Here is a 9,125-nt window from a genome sequence, read left to right on the forward strand (position 1 = left end):
GAGTGGGTTTTAATTAAGAAAAAGGATGTATGGAGAGGTTAAAACCACAGTTGTACATAGTTAACACCTCAAGCCTAACTAGCCTACTCCTGCTTCACATTTCTGGAAAAAAAAAAGTAATAAAATAAAAATGAAATGAGAATCTCATTGGTTAATCAAACTGCCTATGGTGTCATATTTATTTTCTGCTAATATTTATTTACTTTTTCTTTTGTACAGATGTAAGAAACACACATTCGTAAGAACTTACTTTATGGGACTTGAAACGTCAGCTTTTCTTCGTCTTTAAATAGAGTGATATAAACCACCTGTTTTTAAACAGTATTTACATAAAAATCACTTGGGTTATCCTGTTAAAGAGCAGATTATGATTCAATAAGTCTGGGATTTGCTGCCTGAGATTCTGCATCTCTAACAAGTTCCCAGGTGATGCTGTTGTAGGTGGTTGACAGCCACACGAGAGTAGCAAGGCTTTAAACAAGTAAACTAAGCTTTGACTAAAATGGTGGCACTATTTACATTGATTACACTAATATAATACCTGAAAGAGTTAATGACACTTTCAAAAGTTTTGAGTTTGTGGGCTAAGAATATGTCAGGGAACAGGAGAATCTAGCCGTAAAGCACTTGATAGACACATTGAGAAACAGGGGTGTTCGTTCATTGTGTACTTAGATTTCATTTATTTCTCCCAATCAATTATTTTAATCAAAGCTATGCCTTGACTTGCAAACTATGGTTCTTAGAATCCATGAACCCCTTTCCTGGGTGATGCATAAGACCTAGGAAGCTTGCATGAAGCATCTTTTCAGCAGACATGTTCAATTTATCTGTATAAAATGGAATTGTGGTTAATTTTTATTTATTTATAGCTTTACTTTTAGTGGCAAAGGCAAGCCACAGACCCTGAACACAGATAGCCTGGATTCAAATCTCACCTCCACTGCTTAGTAGCTGTGATGCTTAGACAAGCTACGACACAGCCTCAATTTCCTCATCTGTAAAGTGGGAATAATATTAGTATCTACCTCAGATGTACTTTGTGAAGATTAAATGAGTTAATAAAAATAAAAGTGCTTCCAGTCTAGCACTTTATCACCACTATATGTTTTATTATTTGTCCCTTGCAATTAAAAAATCATTTCAAGATGCTTGATACTAGCTGGTAATTAGGAAATCGTTGATTGGTATAGGCTCAGTTTAAGAACTCACAGTAACATTGGCTGAATCTAGAGAATTAGCTCTTATCTTTTGCCAATTATAAATTATAGCTGAGGTTAGGCTTAAACACTAGAAACTAACTAGTATTCACAGCAGGGGAGAATAGTTAGCAAAATCTGCAATTAGGGTTTTGTTTATACTTCTACCAGGAGGGATGATTTGTTAGTTTAAAAGAGACCTTTGTGTTGATTACAGGTATCAGCACATCCAAGTTTTGGCTGTGCTTGAATACCTGCTGTGAGATGCAAGACAAGAAAATCAAGCCTAATTGTTTTAATTCAAACATATCTTCATTCACAGTGGTGTTGATTGCTTTAACCCAGGCTGAGAGATTTATGTGAAACAAAACTTTAAGATCTGTTTTTAACAACATGAATACTTTGACCTAAATCAATGAATGTTCTTGTTGCTTTCTTTACTTCTAAAAAGACTCTTATCTTTAATAATTAAACACCAACAGATGTACTACATTCCTCTCATGTAAGTAAGGTATGAGCTTATTTTATCTTTGGAAGGGACTAGAATATATATGTGCTTATGGGTATGATCAGAATATTTTCAAAGAACTCAGAAATAAATAAATCAGACTCCGGTAGAAGTACATTTAAAAGTATTGCCAAAGATGGACTAAGAAATTGATGCCATCTTAGATTCCATCACATGTAGTCTTTAATCTTGGATATGAGTATGGGATGGATTTGAGGGGGAGATGGATACCTACCTTCATGAAAAAGGAAGCTAGATTGTGATACTTTCAGATGTCCTGATTTCTATGAAATCACCAAAAATTCATCATAGGGCAATGAATATCCTTAAAATGACCTTACAAATATATACACCATTATGTTTCCTTTATAATTTCATAAATTATGTTTCCTTTATAATTTCATAAATATGAAGTATATTCATAAATATGCTTAAGATGTTTAATATATTTGGAGTTTTTTGTCACTGGCTCCTCAGGATTTAACTTCAAATAACAAAATCACCCAAACGTTCTGGACTTTATGACACTGATACAAGCTATTAGTTACTGCTACTATTTATTGAATGACTAGAAACAAAAAATATTAGATAAGTGGAAAAAATGGAATAAAAGTAAAAAGTGCACCAAACTAATATTTTTTAACTTTCAAAAAATGTCTGTTTTATCAGTTTTAAAACTTTGGGACTCTTAGCTCATGCTATAATAAAATAAACAACCTAGGATTGTCTTCCCTGTCGAAGTTAATTTGAATCAGAACAGAGTATTTACCTTTTCTTCAGAGTTTGTGTGATTCAAGGTTAGTCTATTTTGGAAAGACTGAGTGAGGCAAACCTAATCCTTTTCTGAAGCTCATTAATTGGAAGCAGGACCACACCACAATAGCCTTTCCTAAACTGAAGGGATAAATTAAGAATTTAAATGAGGTGAAAACTCTAAAACAAGATTCTCTCAGTGGCTTCTGTTTATACAGTTACACTCTAAATATAAAACGGACACCATTTGCGTTAAATTTCACTAGTTAGCTGATAAGCTAGAGAAGAGAGGACATTAGCACTCTGGGTAGTCTTGTCAGTCACTCCTGAGAGAGCTCATAAATAATGTAGGAGGATTTCCACTTTTTTGGCAAAACACTTTCTTTTTAAATCCATGGATAAATGGATAGTGGAGAGTAAAATAGATAAATACAAATACATGGGTTCACTATTTCCTTTAATTACTTTTCAGTATTACTATCAGATCTTGAAGATTTTAAGTACTATTTAAGCTTCTCCAAGTGAATGAATATATACTGACATTTTGTACTGTTTCTACAAAGATCTGGAATGTATAACATTCCTCGTAATTGTGCAATTGACCACAATGTCACAATCTTGCACTCTTTCAGCTGTCTCCACAATGAAAACCAAATTGCAGATTAAAGCGAGTTGGATAATGAAATTCTTGCACCAGTACTTTAAGCCTTATCTAGATTTTTAAAGTTCCCACTTAACCATCAAATATTCTTTCATCAGTTATAACTAACCAGTAATTTGCTCAAAGTCATAAGTTAGTTACAAAACGACTTCTTGGCATGTTTCAGCAATAGAAAAGAATAATTCCAGTGCAAAGCTCTGTCCAACATCTATACTCAATATACACTTTGATACCGAAAAACACCAATATCCTGTATGCTGAAGCACCTTGAGAATAGCTCAGAAATACAGGAGGACAACCCAATGCTTTTGAGGAGGCCACACGGTACAGTAGAAGGAGATGTGGCCTTAGTCATGAAACCTGGAATCTAATCCCTGCTCTGCTACTGACCAGTTGGAGGTACACAAGCAAGAAACTGGGGCCATGTGGGCCCCGCTGCTTCATGTGCAAAATGATGGTAGTCGATGATCTCCTGTGTCCCTTCTGTCTTGACTCTATGAGACGATGATGTTTGAATAACGTAGGCATAAACAGAGAAGTCAGACATATAGCCTACGGATCTGGAAGGCCCACCTGCCCTCCCTTTACATTTACTCTCAAAATTCCCAAAAGACTAGTCTGCACAAACTCTCTCCAAATCTACCCTCTCCCACCATCTTTCTGTCTCTTTCAGCTAGAGCAGAAGGTAGAGTCTATAAATTACATGTAGTATTATGCAAGACTGTGGTACATGCTTATGTGTGTTTTAGAGAATGAGGGTCAAAGAGTATCATTAGATTTTCAAAGGAATTCATGACCTGAAAAAGAGTAAGAATCCCTACTCTAGTGTCTCTCCCTAGCCCATCTATATAATCTAGCCACTACATAATTCCATCTCCTCTGACAGTTTCCAATATTTCTCTTTGAAGAAGACTTTCATGTATTCAAATATTCATAGTATTTTAAATACTCATAAAGTTTTGAAGTCAAAAAGAATTTGATTCAAATTTCAGCCCTACAACACACCAGATATAAAACTTTGGGATATATGGAATCTTAAAAAAAAAAAAAAATGGTACGGATGAACCTAGTCGCAGGGCAACTGCAGGGCAGGAATAAAGATGCAGACATAGAGAATGGACTTGAGGACACGGGGTGGGAGGGGGAAGCTGGGGCGAAGTGAGAGTAGCATCGACAGATATACACTACTGAATGTAAAATAGTTGGCTGATGGGTAGAAGCAGCATAGCACAGGGAGATCAGCTCAGTGCTTTGCGATGACCTAGAGGGGTGGGATAGGGAGGGTGGGAGGGAGGCTCAAGAGGGAGGGGATATGGGGACATGTGTGTGCATATGGCTGATTCGCTTTGCTGTGCAACAGAAACTAACACAGTATTGTGAAGCAATTATACTCCAATAAAGATCTATTAAAAAAAAACCTTTGGGACATTTATTTAAGTTACAAGGTATTTATTTTCAATATACAGATGATTCTTTAGGATTCTTTGAGATATTGAATATTCATTAAAATATATTTGAACACCTATTATGGGAGTGATGGAAATGAGAAGGTTAGTTTTGTTTGTTTTGTTTATATACAGGATGGTTAAGCAAAGATTCTTTGAACAAGTGACATTTAAGCAAAGACCTAGAGGTAGGCAAGGAGTGAACCTTAGAAATATAAGAGAGAAGAGCATTCAGGGCAGAAGAAACAGCAAGTGTAAAGGTGCTGAGAGTAAAGCCTGCTCAGTGAGTTCCAGGCATAGCTAGAAATGCAGCCCTGGTTAGAACAAGGGGTAGAGAAGTTAGAGGGGGTTAGAAAGGTCACTAGGCATTTTGGTAAGGATTCTGGCTTTTTTATTCTGAGGATTATTAGCAGAGGAGTGGCATGATATGACATATTTTAAAGGAACAACTCTGACAGGTATATGGATCACAGGCTAGAAGGGGGCAAAAGTGGGAAAAGACCATTTAGGGAATAATTGTATTAATCCAGTGAGGCATGATGTTGCTTTATACCAGGATAGTAGCAGTGACGGTGATGACAAATAGATGAATTTTGGATATATTTTGAAGGTAGAGCTTACTGGATTTATCATGGATTGGATGTGAAGTATAAGAGAGGAAAATAGTACAGAATGGCTCCTTTTTTGTTTTGTTTTATTTTTTGGCCTCAGTAAGTTTGGAGTAGCCATTTTCTGAGATATGAAAGAGCAGAAGTAAATGTAGGTGAGAAAAGTGAAATCAAGACTTTGCCTTCGGTTAAGTTCAGTGTATCTATTAGGCATACAAAGTTCTGGGAAAGTCTAGCCCAGGACATTTATATACATGTCTTCAACATAAAGACTGTGCTCCAAGGTAAGACTGGAGGCAAGACCACTTAGGGAATGAGAAGAGAAAAGGGGGTCCAAAACTGAGCCTTGGAGTATTCTTCCTCATGTTTAGAGGTCAGAGATGTGAGTTGAAACGAGGCAGACCGAAAAGTGTCCCGGTGGGATATTGTGAGAATTTACATAAGCTAACAGGCTTTTTTTTTTTTAAAAAAACAATGCCTTGTATACCATAAGCCATCAATAACTAAAACGTCTTTCATTCATTGTAACCTCTCTGGGTTTAGGCTTATTCTAAACCTAAACTGATTCTTTTTAGTATCAGTTGCCCAATGGCCATTTGTACCTGACTGTTGCACTAGCACCTCCAATTCGACATATGGAAAACTGAGTTTAATTCCTTTCCCTGTAAACCAGATAATCCAATTGTGCTTGAGCTTGAGTATCAGTGCTCTCCAGACTAGGTAGAGCAAAATTAACTTCCAAACAAGATTTTTCATATTTACTCTGTAGCTATGCTTAAGTGCAGAGTTTCATAAACTTGCTTTCTGAAATGCGATTCTATAACATAAATCCAAACTTCTTAACAATGGCATGCAAGGCCCTCTGGGATTTGCACCAAACCTTTTCCAAACCCTCTCATATTCCCACTTGTTTTTAAGAATAGTCTGCTCCAGTCAACATCAGCAAGTTCCTTTTATCAAACCTACTCTGTGCACTGCGGCCAAGTCACCTCTGTTTAGATGATCTTTTTTCCCACCTGTTTGGCCCAATAATATTTAGACTGTGTGCTGCCACGAGAGCACGATTCCACCTTACTGGAAGCTTACCCATCCCTCAAGGGCAGAATCCAATGAGATGTTCTTCACAAGCTTTCCATTCTCCAGTCAGAAGGGACCTCACCGTCCTCTCAGAGTATTTGGCTCCTATGTTGCACATAACAATAGTATGTACCTAGCATGTCTTTAAAATAATTTATGCATCTTTAAAATGATTTATGCATGACCTCATTTCCCTTCTAGATTTTAAACTTCTTGAGAGACCCTGAATCTCATCTACTGTTAAAGTAATTAAACAAAGAGGCCATTAGACTGAGGTGGCTGTAAAGCTTTGGTACCCTCATGAGCAAACCAAGACCTAAGCCAGAGCTAATTCCTGTAAATGCACTGCCAACTAGGCCTTCCCAAATAAGGCAACCACTTAAGCTATAGCCAATCAAATAATTTCCTTGCTTCGCTCCTGTGTTTGCTTGTAGCAGGTCATCTAGAGGGTGCGTGACCCAGGGTTGACCTGGGAGCTGGATCCAGGCATGCGCGAGGGCTCCCCACCGCTCCCCTGTCCTTGGAACGCATGTTCTGCCCACCTTTGCCACAGTGGGAGCCACTTTCAAAGACTCAGCCTTGAGAGAGCAATGTGTTGTTGAGACGATCTGGACGCTACAGACTGAGCCATGTTAAGGTCTCTGTATAAATTTGTAAGACTCTGGCAGGCGCCAGTGGAGCGGAGATCTACTCAGCTTGCAGCGCCCAAGACAAGCCTCCGATGTTAAGTTCCCTTGACTATTAAACCAGCCACTTACCAATCTGGAGTGGCTGCCTCTTTCTTCTATCTCCTTGCCCTCCTTGTACAGCGGTGCAGTTTCAGATTTCACCTGGGAAGCACCGAGGTTTCCCGCCAACACTGCTCCCTAAAAGCCTCTGCCGACTCCGTGGGAGGAGTTTGCGCCTAAAACTCCGCCTAATCATTTGTGGTTTGCCGCCGCAGGCCGGATTCTAATCAGTGTTTGTTCAAGTAAACTTGAACATTTTAATGTACCTCAGTTTATCTTTTAACACTCCCACCACTTTCCTAAGTGTCTTTGTAAAAAAATAGCCTTTCCCAAGTGTTTTGTAAAAAACTGCCTCAATATTTGTTGAACTGTGTTCATTCTACACCAACAGCCTTATTTTACAAAATGAAGTGCTGATGCCCAACAAGGTTAGAGTACCTACCCAGCAGCCACACAGTGACCTTGGTGGAATTATTAGACTTACGCTCAGTTCAATTTTTCTTGCTGGGACACCACAGTAAATATAGATGTTAAGTAATCATGTTTTATTAACAGAGAAGAATATACAAATTTTTAATAGAGTAGAATAGTGTCTGACTTTACATATCCCAAATCAATAATTCTGTGAGTTCTTGAAAAAGGATAATATGTATTATCAAATTATGTCAATAAATATATATACTTACCCACTTATACCCTAAGAAAACCAGCAGCATCTACCTTATAAATTCCCCCCAAAATATCTTTTCATCAGGATTTCACCTTCTAATTCTTTTCCTTTTAAAAAAGCTTTGAGTTATAATTGACTCCAAACATACAGCGCATATTCAAAATACACTGTTTGCCAAATTTTTACATATGTTTACAGACATGAAACCATCACCAAAATCAAGATAGTGAATATACCCATCACCCTCAGAGGTTTCCTCAACCCTTCCTTCCTGTCCCTTTTCTCAACTCTCCAGTACTCACCCCATCCCTACCCCAGCAGCCATGAGGCTACTTTCTGTCACTGTAGAAGAGTTTGCATTTTGAGAGTCTGCATTTTAATAGCAAATTAAAATTGATCTATACAGCATGTACTTGTTTTTTGTCTGGCTGCTTTCACTTAGCATGATTACTTTGAGATTTATTCACATTACTGCATTTCTCCATAGTTCAGTCTTATATTGCTGTAAGTAGTATTCCATTGTGTGGATACACCAGTTTGTTTATCCATTCACCTGTTGACAGAAACTTGGGTTGTTTCCAACTTGGGGGTATTAAAGCTGCAGTGAACATTCATGTACATGTTTTTGTATGGACATATGCTTGAGTAAACATCTAGGAATGGAATGGCCAGGTTGTTTGTAAATAGATGTTTAATTATTTAAGAAATTGCCAAACTACTCTCCAAAGTTTTTGTACTATTTTCTATTCCTACCAGCAGTGTAGGGAAGTTCCAGTTCTTTCACATCCTTGCCTTGACTGACTTGGTTTGATTAGTTTTTTAATTTTATCCATTCTAATAGGTTGTTCACCTTTGAGTTATAAAACACTTATGTGCCAGGCATTGGCAGCAAGGATACAAAGATTAATGACATATACCCCTTCTTTCACAGATGCAGCAGCCGATGAGAATATACATAAACATAATTTTAGTATGTGGTAAATCCTTTCACATAGGTGTGTAGAAGTTCTTTTAGGAACCTAGGGAAGAGAAGTCAAAGACAGGTTAGGAAAGACTTTTAGAGATACACTATTTGAAAGATACCTTGACGTTTCCCAGCTAGAAAAGAAGAAAAGAAAAAACAAAGACATAAAAGAATAAAAGATCATGGCATCTATAGAGACAGGAAAAGATGCATTGGAAATTGCACGGGTGGTGGGAACAGAGTTGGCAAGAAGGGTAAGGAGCAGATTTTAAAAGAATTTTTCTCACATGCTAAGGTGGTCAAGTATCTTGAGTTTGGGGATAGGCACCTCCAGATCTGTGCTTTTGAAAACATAAAACAAAGCTCCAAAGAATTGCCTGGATGGAAAAGAGGCTGAGCAGAAAGACACTTAGGAGGCTAATCAAAAGAAAATGATGAGGGTCTACATTTATGTTTTACTTTCCAAATAAAGAAAAATTCAACATGGTATATTTTTGAGAAATATAAATATA

This window comes from Tursiops truncatus, chromosome 11 (genome assembly GCF_011762595.2).
Source record: "Tursiops truncatus isolate mTurTru1 chromosome 11, mTurTru1.mat.Y, whole genome shotgun sequence".
Lineage (NCBI taxonomy): Eukaryota > Metazoa > Chordata > Mammalia > Artiodactyla > Delphinidae > Tursiops > Tursiops truncatus.